The sequence below is a fragment of the Aphelocoma coerulescens genome, chromosome 4 (assembly GCF_041296385.1).
Source record: "Aphelocoma coerulescens isolate FSJ_1873_10779 chromosome 4, UR_Acoe_1.0, whole genome shotgun sequence".
Classification (NCBI taxonomy): Eukaryota; Metazoa; Chordata; class Aves; order Passeriformes; family Corvidae; genus Aphelocoma; species Aphelocoma coerulescens.
Window position 1 is genome coordinate 29,499,671 of NC_091017.1, and position 13,420 is coordinate 29,513,090.

The 13,420-nt window shown below is 36.8% G+C and overlaps 1 protein-coding gene across 1 annotated transcript in view; it reads left to right on the forward strand.

Annotated features, from left to right (window-relative positions):
* Nucleotides 1–5,319: 5,319 nt before the first annotated feature.
* Nucleotides 5,320–13,420, forward strand: part of SGMS2 (sphingomyelin synthase 2) — a 56,636-nt gene continuing 48,535 nt past the window's right edge. Inside the window, exon 1 of the mRNA XM_069013313.1 lies at nucleotides 5,320–5,337. The gene's annotated coding sequence lies outside the window, so the exon portion shown is untranslated. The remainder of the gene's footprint in view (nucleotides 5,338–13,420) is intronic.

Here is a 13,420-nt window from a genome sequence, read left to right on the forward strand (position 1 = left end):
TGTGTGCTTATGACATTTTCTGATGACAAAGTCTAGAGGCAGTGTCAAACTAGAAAAGGCTTGGAATATCATACAGGTCATTGAACTTCAGTTACTGAAAGGAGATGAGGTTAGAGTGTACAAAGTGCAAGGTTGCAGACTTGGAATTAATAACAGGAATTTTCTATTACCAGATGGTAGTTCATAGTTTAGAAAAGATAATTAGGTAAAAAACCTAGTATATACATGTGTTACAGCAAAACGATGTACTACCAGGGAGATGGTAGTACATATATAAAAGGATTTATTTTATTTAGTTTATTACCTTATTTCAGTTAGCTTGCTACCTTAATTTCATTACATTATTTAGCTTATTTAATGAAAATCTGAGAAAATGTTTATTATTTCTCTCCAGTTATACTGTGGACAAAGGAGGGTAAGAGAAACCCCAAAAAGAAAGATACTTGAAGTAGAACTTTGTCACAGCATGAACTCACCTGAGAAAATTGCCATGAAAATTCATCATGGAGATTCAAAAAGTTTCCAGCTGTTGGGGACATAAAGTGCTGCAACAGCTTCCCAAAAGGAGTATGGGGGCAAAAACCCCAAACCTGTTTTAAGATGGAAGTGTGGTAAATTTACAAATGGGATTGTATGACCTGTTTAACTGCTGCAGGGAGGAACTAGGCTCCATAGTCCATTAAATCTTTTCTGATCCTGTGTTCTGTTTAGAAATAAAGCAGATGAGAAGTCTTAAGCAATGAAGGAAGCAAAAGGCAAAATGGACATTCAGTCCAATCAGAAAGGAACAAAATTTAAATGAAATGTAGCTGTGATCTGACCACCTGGACCTAGGTTAGCTGGCAAAAAGGCAAACTCTCTTACTTGGAATTTTGGGAAATGTTGCTATTCAGTTTCTTCTACAGCGTACCCTTGCTGCTCTTCCATCTACAGTTCTGGGATGTTTCCAAACCTGCTAAGAGAGATAGATTTTTGTCTTCTCTTAGCAGTTCTACTTTTGTTTCAGTTATAGGAAATGACGGCCTGTTTTCACTATACTGACAGTCCAGAGCCAAAACCTCTCTTGGTAAGGCTCCTGTATACCTCTAACTCCCCCAGTTTGCTCCCCAGGGATATTCCCTATGTAGCAACAGTTTTCAAGTCTTAGACCAAGAGTGTTTGGCAGCATGGAGAGGAGATCCTGTAATTTATGTACCCATGACACCCTTCCACAGCTGCACAAGTCTGAAGGTTTTGTTTGCCTTAAAGCTTAGCTGTTTTTGCCAAGAAGTGCAGTTACTCCAAGAAAAAGCAATTCTCTTTATAAACCTTGCCTTGAGCATTGAGTAAACAACAGGGCAAAGTCGAGACCAAAAAGCAGCTCTCAAATACCCCTTTTTTTACGACAGAAGCAATTTTCAAGTAACTCCTGGCCAAATTTTCACCCTCGGCCTTGGGCTCTGCATTTTGGTGCCCTTATTTGCCTGGGCGCTCGTCGCTGGCTGTCGCCAGCTGGCACAGTTGCGCTGCCAGTTGCACTGGATTCATCCCCTTGCAACAGCCATGCCCTCGCAGCAGTGACTTCCCCTCGGGCGGCCTTTCTGCCCGTCTCCCCAGTGCAGGACACGCAGAACTCCTTTGGGTCGGTGCCTGGCTCGGGCAGCGGCCCATAAGGGGCAGCTCTGGCCGAACTCGGGGCTCTGCGGCCTGGCCTGGCTCTGCGGCCTCGCCTGGCTCCCGACCCGCCTTGGGCGGCCCCGCGGCGGCTGCTGGGGCAGGCCGGGGCCGAGGGGCCGGGACACGGCCGGGACACGGCCGGGGCGGCCTGCGCCGCTGAGCGAGAGTGAGTGTGGATCCCAGCGCCTCAGGAATGAGAACCTCACCCTTTCCCTCTTATCGCTAGTTAAACCCTCCAACTCAAAGCCAAGTTACTGGTTCTCCCCTCAAAAAATCAGCCAGTTTACCCACGACTTCTCTCTGTGTGTTCCTGCAACTTGTGCTTTTCCACAAAACTATTTCACTGCAAGGTCACGGCTTGTAAACTCTTCGGGTGGTCTCCTCAGGCAGCCAAATGTGCAGGCTGCACATTTATTTTAAGGAGAAATGGGAAAAGTATTTGATTACAAAGGATGCTCAAGCTGGCCTCTTTAATTTTGATTTCTTCCCACTTGAAGCTATAAATATAGCTGAAGATTACAAAGGGTTGTAAAGTAAATACCAAAAGACAACATTTACAATTTTCCACACAGCTACACCCTAAACCCATAATATAAGGAAATCTGTACAAAACTTTGAAGTGCTATTATAGTTTATTATATGACAAAACACTGGGATTTCTATGTATTTATTTAGCCACCTGCCACTCCCTCACCAAGTTTTCAAATCCATTTGTTAGCTACATAGAAAAATAGTATTAAGGGGAATTGTATTTTCAAGTTATTTGGATTACAAAAACAGTAACCAAAAGCAAATTCATGCTAACGATTGTTTTTGACTTGTACTTGCATGATAAAATCAAAATATGCTTTTAATCTAATTTTTTTTTTTTTTTTTTTGTGAGGAGAAGAAAGCCTTTGATTTGATACACCTATTTTCTCCTTTTTTCCTGACACTGAATGTTATTCCTATGACTCTAGCAAAAAACTTTTTTAAAAGTAATTTTGACCTTAGGTCCCATTAAATAAACAATTCAAAACACAAAAAAGATAGACTAGTAGTACTTCTGCTCATTTGGCGGCACATTGAAGGCAGCAGCTGATACAGATGATCTAATTTAAACAAATGATGTAATAAAGCAAAACTGAGAATTAGGAAGATTTCCTTTCCTTTTCCTGTTTTAATTCTCTAGGATCCAGACTGTAGCATTTAATGTCTTCCAAAACCAGATTCTAATATTGCAGCTGATATAATTATATTTGCAGAGCAGATTTCTGTTGTTGCTGTGTTAGGAATTTGTCAGGTTGCCTATTTTGTGTTCTAATCTGTTTTTTTCCACAGTATATCACATTTGCAGTTCTTTGTGATGTTCTCAACCTAAGCAAACTGGCACTCTTGGTTAAGATAAACATCCTATGTTGTGATTTCACTTCAGAAAATTATAAGCATATTTAACTCAATATGAGTTAAATCTCAGAGCTGTTCCAGTGTACTTTGTTCTACTGCAGTTTATGGAAACACCTTAATGAATCTGAATTATCTCAGCAAGGTGTTGGCCGAAGGATTATTTCTCATACAAATGGTAAACTTTTCCAGCAGAGAGGACTTGATATTTACTGCGTAACACAACTTTTCTTCTTTGCTACATTTATAAGAAAGCTTTTTGGTTTATAATGGAAAGCTTGAGTAGAATCCAGTGAACTCATGTGTAGCTTGGCTGCTAAGGATTTGAGGAAAGCTAAAAGAAAATGTTTGGCCTAAACACTGGATTGCAGTGGTATGTTCTTGGAACAAGAACAAAAATATTTTGCTATTAAATGAAAATATTTTTAATTACAGAAGAAACCACACTGAGTTTGTGATGCCTGTTTGAAGCCTTGTGTCTGCAGAAACACACTAACAGTAAATTTCAAATGTTTCCATCAGAAGGCTACTATGGGTTGAATGGAGTTCTTAGTGCAAATAATTCTACTGTATTATATGACTTCTTCCTAATATTAGTAGAAGTTTTGTTGCTGCATTTCAAGCAATTCTGACAATTACTCTCTTATCCCTGCAGGTAAAATTTGTACTATGAATCAAAAAATAAATAAAATTGTAGTGCAATGTGCATAGGTGTGTGGCAGCACTGATAGATATGTCCTGCAGACATCCCCGTATGTCATGGGAATTTTTAAAATGAGGTATTTATAGGGAAGCACACCTGAAATTTAGTGTTTCTGGAAAGTTGCAGCTAGTAAAGAGCACACAAATTGTCTCTTCTGCAATTTTAGAAAAGAAGGGAGTAATTCTAAACCAGTTAAACCACTAAGCCAACTACAATTACTTAAATAATTTACTGAGATTATTCAAGAGCATAAGTGTGGGTACTTGTGAATGTGCCCTAGGATTTATCATACCCATCAGGAGTTCTCAGCTCTCAGTTGCCAAGGAAGAGAGTAGAATTTTCCAATAGTATGGCTTTCCCTATATCATGTATATATTAAACTCAACACTGAATTAAGGGAATTATGGCATGCTGATACTGTGTACCAGCTCACCATCTAAAATTATTGAGAATATTTGAACTTTAATAAACATAGCAATGAAGGTGAAACAAAGATGACTCTCTGGAGCTCAAAGAAAGACTTCAGGAACAATACTGTCCTTATGTCTTTCAATGTTCCTTATTAGATGTCTGAAGAAGGTATTTTTTGGAATGTAATACTCCTCCAAATACTGATCCTGCCTGAAAACTTCTCAACTTGGTAACTGGTGCAGCCAAAACATTATGTACATGCACACTGAACCACTTTAAAAACAGTCAAGAGAAATGTTTTCTGTTGAAGAACACCACTGACAGCAATCCAGATCATAAGAGTTCCCTCTCAATACCAAAAATTGAGTGGGTGCTATGTACTATGAGGAAAAAATAAGACTGAATTCGAAGTGAGAGACTGTTTGCTGTTCACTAATTTCAGTGCCAGATTATTTTAATTTGAAGCTGTACCTCATTGCCTCTTTCAGGACAAAGAAAATAAACTACTTCTGACATGTTCATCAGAAAACCCAGATCTGTCTGATAGGGTAAGTTTCATCTCATTTAACTTCAGTTGAGAATATATCAGAACTAAGATAGTTGCCTGCTCTTCTGCTGTAGTTATAAGAAAGAGAAGAGAAAATTGCTTATCTGAGCTGCTTTTGAATGGCATGTTTTAATTTCAGTCTTTTTAGATTGGGTAAAGAAAGCCTACATGACTTACAGGAAATACCAACATTTTCAAAAGCCAGACCAGACAAGATGAATTTCATAATCTGCAACTTGGCTGCATCTCCTTCATATGAAAATTAACAATTTTGGAACATGGCTTTAATACTTCAAGAGTTAGCTGCATGAATGTCTGTCTGTGTATATATATTTAACAATAAATAACAAATATTTAATATATAAATGTTTAGGAGTTTATAGTGAAGAATATGTAGAACCAGGCAATCCAAGGGAAGTTTGCAATAGAGCATTTAAGTCAAATAATAAACCATAACAATTTGAACAAGTTGATCTATTTTTATGTTTATAAATGTGATTTATCTAAAGGCAAGTTACATAGGAGTTTATGAAGTAACTGAAAAATAGGGGGCTTTGTATTGTAGTAATTAACATAAATTTTATTGGTCTCTTCCCTCCTTACAGGTCTTTCCAGACATGCTTCACTAAAATGGAGGGTGAGTAAATACAGCTGAGTTTGGTACAGAGTAGAGAATTGAAATCAAGCACTCTACATCCAGCATCTAACCCATTCACCAGTTCAACAGTGCAGCTTTAATTATAGTAACATGAATTGTGTTATGCTAAAGCAGTAGAAAGGGTTATGTTAGATCAGGAGCAATACATAACAGGAAAGTAAAAGCAGAACAAACCACCAACAAAATGGAACAGTGCAGACTTTACTCACAGATTCTAAACACTATAAGACTCTCCATAGCACAAATTGAAATCCTGGAATGCCTTGAGAGTTTCCTGAAAAGGTAATGGCCTTAAGACATCTTGAGAAGCACCTTAAAATTCAGCTGGTTTTACAGTTTTATCATGTAATCCCTTTACCACTGTCACAGAGTAATAGTGTTTTATATGTAAGATTTTTTCTCATTGATATATCTAACTTAATTCTAATCCAATGTTTTACATGCTATAGAAAGTGAACAGAAAAAAATTGCATATTGGTAACTAAGGTCACAAACCTTGTAGAGATATGGAGAGTTTTAAAGAGAAACTCAAACTAGATTCAAATGAACTAGCTCAGCCACTGGAAACAGCGTAGTCATGGCAGCAAGCAGTTCATGTCAGCTGTAAAAGCTGCCTGTAAAGGTAGGTAAATATTTGGACAACTTGCTGGCAGAGTGTTCTTGTGCTACAACAGCTACACTACTTCAACTATATTATGTGCCACTCAGGATGACCTCAGCCTAAGGAGACAGCATAGTTATACCTGCTGGCAGCTCAATGCCTTGCACAATAGGCTTGGAAACGCTCATGAAAAGAAAAACAAATTGAAACTGTAGCAGTTCTTTAGGAGTATCTGTGTAGCAATGGCTCTGCTCTTGGTCAAGAGAGACTAACAGATGCTTATTCCTAGTCTTGAGCTGTCAGTACCTTTTCCCTCCCCAGTACTCAAGTATCCTCCATTACAGAGGAAGTGAACACAATTACTAGTGTATTCAAATAATATTACCAGTTTTTGTATGTATATGTTTTCTATAAACAATGTGTTTACATATTCATTTAACCATTCAGATGAGCACTTTACAAACTTGGTTTTGTTTCTGCACTGTTAAACTGGGGAGCCCAAGAAGACTATTGACTCTGGCCAGTACTGTTTCAGAACGCCCATTGAAGGCCTAATTCCATTCCTTTAAAAAATTGCAAACCTGGGTAATTTCATTAAATTGCTTTATAGTGCAGCCCCTATTCAGGGGAACAGACGACGTATGACGCTGTTCACTGTGTTGGAGAGTGTTAGTCTCAAGGCTCTAGGACTGGTCATTTATTATCCACATGGTTTTGTTTCCTGCCCTGAAAGAACATAATAGGCTCGTACTTCTGGGACAGAGATAGACCATTAAGGTGCCTTCTAAGGCCTGTTATCTAAACTTATTTTGCACCACTGCTTTTATATTCGGGGGCTTAGGGTGGCTTTTACATGGTGACTGAGGTATTATTAGTAACTGAATGATTGTTAGAAATCACTATAGTTAAGCCAGCTGACCTTACCATTATACTGCCCTTAAAATGGATTTCACTAAAGGTATTTTTCTAGAATCTAATTTGGTTTAGACATGAATAATTTAAAGAGCTCTTTTACAAGATACCACAAAGGATCAATGCAGATATAAAACATACCCACTGCTGTATATGCCAGCTACTGCAAAATGCCATAGTGTTCCTTTTGGAGAACCAATTGCAAACATATTCACCAATTCAATACAGATTATTTTCTTTAACTCATACAAGCTATCCATTAATTAAATAGTTAATACTGATTTTTTGTTCTTTTATTTTTCTTCTAATTACAAAGTTAGATACAAGAAGAAAAGAAAAAATTGCTTTTCAGTGCTCTGCTTAGGGAAAAATAATGGCTATTCATTTTTCAGGGTTTTTTTTCTATTTTAAATCTGTGTAACTATGCTAATAGTTAAAACCTGTATTTTCATAATGATGGTAGCAAGATGTTTGATACATACTTTGTCATACATATGCTTTTATGTACTTATGCACAAAAGAAAATTGGGTGGGAGGAAATGCAGTTATTTAGATGGCCTACACTTATTTGGCTCAAATGACTTATTTGGTTACAAACAGGCAGAAAAATGCATAGGAAGACCTTTGTGAATATTCAAGTTCTACAAAGTACATAGATTAGTCTTTATACTGTTATAATTAGACTTCAAAAGTTAATATTGATATTAAATATGATAGCTGGCTCTGTCTAGAATTATTTGGATTTGAAGTTCTACATATGAGATTTAGGTTTTACGACTGAAGCAACTCACCCAAACAGAAAACAGGAGAACCTAGAATAGAGTGATGCCCTAGTATTTAACCTGAAAATTTAATTGACATTAATATCTATCTGGAATCTAACTGATCAATCTTAAAAAATGGGCAGAAACCAGTGTAAGTGATTAGTTGCTGTAAACAGCAACATCTTAAGACAGATTACATTTACCACACACATTCATGTTTTTTATTGTGAAGCCTCACAACCTTTTTCTAAAACATGTATATGCAGTTTACCACCCATCACTGTAAGATAATATAGTAAAGGTTTGCCTTGTTCCAAAAATAGCATGAAATACATATTTTTTTTTAAAGTTCAGAGAAAATAAATATTTGACTAGCCCAGCTTTGACAATGGGTTGGATTGTATGACCTCCAGAGATGCCTTCTAACCTAAGCTAACCTCTGCTACAATTTAAAGAGAACTGTGGCCTAAATTACCTTATGTTCCAATCACAGGGAAAGATGGGAAGAACTTTAGGCCAGAAAATTTATAAGAGAAAATGGATACTCTGTACAAATTTACGTTTTTGTTTCCATGTGTACTATTTTAAAACCTGGTTTCCAGACTGACTTGTTTAAAATATATTCTCTAATGTGTCTGCAGTTGAGCTGCTCTGTATTAATTCTAAAAAAAGCATTTCTCATGGAAAGCTTGACCCAGAGTTAATTTTAGAGGTGCTAGCAAAGGCTGCTGTTATAAAGCCTCTTTTCCTGTTTATGGTAAGAATGATCTCCTCTTTTTCTCGTACTTATTATCTTGCCAAAACAGAGGTCATTAACAAGGTGAATCTCTTTTTTTTCACTGCTGTTGTCAATGTAATTTTAGGATTTTTAACTTGTACTGCTGTACAAGTTTTCAGATGTAAAGAAGCATTATTTTAATCCAAGTTTTTTCCATTGCTGTTATTGATGTTTGCATTTGGTATGAGGGATGTCAAGGTGTTTTTTCAATTATTATTTATTTATTTAGAAACCGTATAGGATATATTGTTGAAACATAGAGGTCCCCGCAGTTTCCCTTATAAAGTTAATTTCTGTAAACTGAGAAGGGGTTTTCTAAAAGCTGTAATGATTGCAACTAATACAAGTGTCCATCCATTAGGGCTTAGGATGCTATGGTCCATGTCTTAGCTGAGCAAACATTAGCAGTACATACAACACAAGCAATGTACTTGTATATTAAAAAAACAACCAACCTGTTTAGTATATACTCATGAAATAGCCTGGGAAGTCAAAAAATTATATAAACTTTTTCCTCCTAGTCAGAAATACAAGTACAGACATACAGTCAGTTTTCCAGGTCTTCACTTTTAGGCAAGCATCTCAAAAGTATTTTAAAAAATGGACAGATCAATGGGAAGAAAAATTAGGGGACGGGTTCCCCCCAAAAAGATATGTATAAACTTATTTGAGAGTTTCCAAATACAGTCACAACCCATCAAAATCTTTGATAGAGGAGGCTGGTCACAGGCCCCTGGTAACTGGGCTGTCAAAAACCAGTGAAAATATATATAAACTATAATTAGAAGCAACTTCCCCAACATTGCAAAGCAGACCTAGAAATGGAATTCCAGTCTTATATTTAAAAATCCTAAGACAAATACTAGATCGACAGTGTTCCCTGTCTTCTATGAAGTTTGGTATTTTATTTTTTTGGTAGGCTAAAAAAGTTTAGCATAACACTGTGGGCTTATGTGGCCTTCTTTCCCTCTGAAATATTCTTGGAATAATATTATAATGTAGTTGTGTTAAAGGGATTACTCCAGCACTTTCTGATTCTGAAGTTTCTTCTCATACTCCAAACACCAGAGGCCTGATCTGTCTCATATCTGTGCAAGCACATACACAGGCACTCCCCCTATCCTAATATGTTTTCATTCTGAGCTTATTTCAAATTTCCAAGATTTATTTATTCTAGATGCACTAGATTTCCCACTGATAAAAAATAGTGTGATGTTTGCTTGTGGTATATAGATGAGTAAGCTGAAGTCAGAAAACCTCATCTTCTTTCTGATACGCAGCTGAACCTTGGAGAAGTCACTACTGTACAATCCCATTTTTATCTAATAACTGGGAAAATCATACATATTTTCCTTTCTACAAAAGCCTGGATGCCTAAAGATAAAAAGCCTGAATATTTTATTACTAATAAGAAATTATTAGAAAAATCAACTGAATATCCATTACATATTGATATTCAAAAAAAGATTGGAAACATTAAAATTATGTGAAAATTAAGTTAACACTTAAAGAAGACACCCTTAAAATATGGAAAAAATAGCCATATCTTCATTTTCCTACTAACTTAAGTCTTTAAGTTATTGAACAAAATCTCAACTTTTTGTCACTTCGAGAGTCATATAAAGAAAAGAAGGCAGGTCATACAAACCTTGAATTAAAGCAAGAATATACAGAAAGCACCTCAGCCATTCAAAAATCTGCAGAGCACAGGGAAGGAATAGCAGAGGAGGATGATGAAAATAATAATGAACAGGGAAAATTATAGTAAATTTAGGCAGAGGAGAAGCAGTCACAATGTATATCACTCAAGCCTTCGAGTTTGCACATTAATGACTGACTTGGATTCTACCATCAGTAAGAATTAAAGTTTTTTATAACTGGATAGTCAGTGTGAAAATGAAGTATTTATAACTATTATTCTCATACTACATCTTCTATTCTTGATTAAGAAAATGTAAGTTGTCATTTTAAATCCTGCAGAAGATAAATTGTTGTTCTCAGCCTTTTCCACATTATCCCAAAATACAGAAAGAGAGATATGGGGCTTTCTTCCATTTTATTTTGGAAACCCCCTCCTAGATCAACAAAGAGCTGGCAATTATGACACACCACCTACTTGGTTGCTAAGTATCATAAAATATGATCCTGTGTTTCTCTTTAAAATGTTTGATTTCTCTTTAAAAATTTTAAGTCCACACACATATTTCTAAATATTTTATAATGTAGAAATTTAGTAGGATTTCAAGAATATTATCAGTGACCTGTAGAACTTTATGGATTTGCATGGATTTTTTTTATCCAGTACCTCCCTAAACACTTTACAGGTTTAGTGGACATTCAGTTAAAGTAGACAATAAGTTTGTCAGAAGAGAAGCCCTAGTGAAGGCCTAGAGCAGCCTTCCAATGCTCAGGAGAAAGTTACCAACCAAAAGTCTGATGCCAGGCTCTACAGAGGGACAAGAAAAGAGAATGAGAAACAGCAATCGGATATGGAGAAAGGGAGTTCCAGCTAGATGCAAAGAAAATGTATTTCAGTATGGCGATACTTTAGTATTGGAGCAGGCTTCCCAGAGAGACTTCAAGGTCTCAGAGGTTTTCAAGACCCAACTGGACAAAGTTCTGGGCAGTCTGGTCTGAACTGAGTGTTGAGGTGACTTTGAGGAGGAGGTTGAAAGGACAGAAAGTGAGATGTAGCTCTGATAGTCTCAAGGAAAATTTAGCTAAGTAGAACAAATGTATTTCCTTTAAGCTTCGTTGGGCAGTCACAGTCAGCAGTATTTGCATTCATCCCATTTGTGCCCTAGCCTGCCTGGCAATTTTTAAAGGATAGTGGCTTAAAACCTCTGTCTGAGAGTTATTGCCACAAATCCATTATAAGAAGTAAAATGTAAGTGTACAAATGACCAGTAAATAATGCAACTGTTTTAAGACAAATATACACGAAACAAAAATTACCCCAGGAGCTGATGTCTGCATAAAGGACTGCATGATCATAAACCTGTTAGCATCAGCATATGGACTGTTGTGATGTGTAGGAAAAGAGTGGAAGGAAGTGCTTGACACTGGCCACTGGTGGGCTCCAGTTCTTCTTCTGTTCCCAGGATGCCCAGTGTGAGTTAGATCATGATCTCTTAGCCAAGAGCTCTGTGTTTCAAAGGCTGTTAATCCCCAGATGATTCCAGAGATAGGAGTATAAGACACTTGTATTCCACCTTACATCCCAGATTTAATATTTTTTGCTGCTGGAGGTATCCTGTGCCTACTCTAAAAATCTGGTTTCCCTCTCTTTCTGTCTGTAACAGGAGTCAGAATCACAAAAAAGGACATGTATATAAAGGACTGTTTCTAGTTTGTCCTTCTACTTGTCTCCATATGATAGCAAAATAACAAGTCCTCAAGATGTAAAGTAAGGCATTTCAAATTTAAGTAGCAATAGGTTTTAAAAAAGAATAAAAAAAATTCTCAGTACCTCTAAATACGATGTTTAATCAACTTGTATAACCACTGCAGCATGAAATCTTCAGAAATCAGTACATAGACTCCACTTACAACTCTTGGGTGATGTGAAAATACTTTTCTAGCGCTGTGGATTGTGCCATTCCCAGCCGTCATGTGTCCCAGGCCCCAGCAGAAAGGTAAAGAAAGAGGTGCTAATTAACTGTGTTCCCAGTGACTACTGTACCATGTTTAGCCAGGACTGCCTACTGTGGCACAGTTCTCTCTTGTTGCAATATTTTTCTGGTATTCTCATTAGCCTTTCCCATTTTTGTGAAGAAATTAACAAAGTTAGAAAATAATATTTAGAAAATACAAGTATCAAGGAGAGTAGAAATAAGGTATTTGAGTGAGAATGCATACTGGATATTTGCAGAGGGTTTTTTTTCTTGGTTTTCATTTGTTGGGGCTTTTTTTTTTGCCTTAGAAAAGACCACAGGTACTGCAGTTTTTCCAGATGGACTAGAAAAATACTTGTCTGGAGTTATTTCTCTGAGGTGATCAACAAAGGCTGCTTTTGGTTCAGGCAGACATGTTAAAAAGCTTCTTCTTTTCAATAATTACATTTGGTCAGTAACTTACGAGGGATGGTATTGTCAGAGCAGTGGCTGCCACCACTTTCTCATAGTTGTTATATGATCAACAGTATTTCCACAAGTCACAGAGTTACTCCTGAGTCAGAAAAAAGTACTACTCTCCAGAGTGTAATACACGCCTTGCTTTTCTTCATACTCTGAAAGGAAGCTAAGGATCCTCATATTTCTGGTTTCAGTACAGTTCCTTCTTCAAAGCCTATTACAATGTGGATTTTTAATGCTTTCATATTTTTTATGCCTATCCCTGAACTGGCACAATGCCAAATCAGCTTGGTGCATAATTAATCAGTATCAATTATATTCATACTAGATGCAAGATTCCCATTAACATCAGATTACCAAACATACTTCCATTTCCATCTTACTTTCTATTGCCTTTCCTAGTGTGTGCAAACTTGTAGATATCTATATTTACAACTCCTTGTGATTTATTTATAAGAGCAGAACAAGAATCTAGACTCTTGACAATGAAGACATCTCAGAGGTCTGCTATGTATAAACTTGTATCACCAAAAGTCCAGATTATGCTATTGTGTTTGCCATTGAGATATTTCATGGAAAACTATCAGCTTCCTCATCTGTTCTGAGATCTGCCCCTCTTCCAAAGCTAGACACTTGAGAAGATGCTTCATCCTTTTTCTTATCAGAGAGGAAGAACCCTTCTCCCTGTATTGACTCACCCTTTCTGCGTCCTCCTCCAAATCAATTTAAAAATATGAATCAAAGGAAAAGACACTTTAGAACATGTTTTTATGACAGTAAATGTACATTTGTCAGGACATAACAATACCTGGATCCCTTGGCTTCATGCCATCAGAAGCCATCTAATAATATCTGTGTGATGATACATAGAAACTGGCATAAAGACTTACGCTTTTCAGACTAAAAAGGTATCCATTAAACAACATTTTCTTGA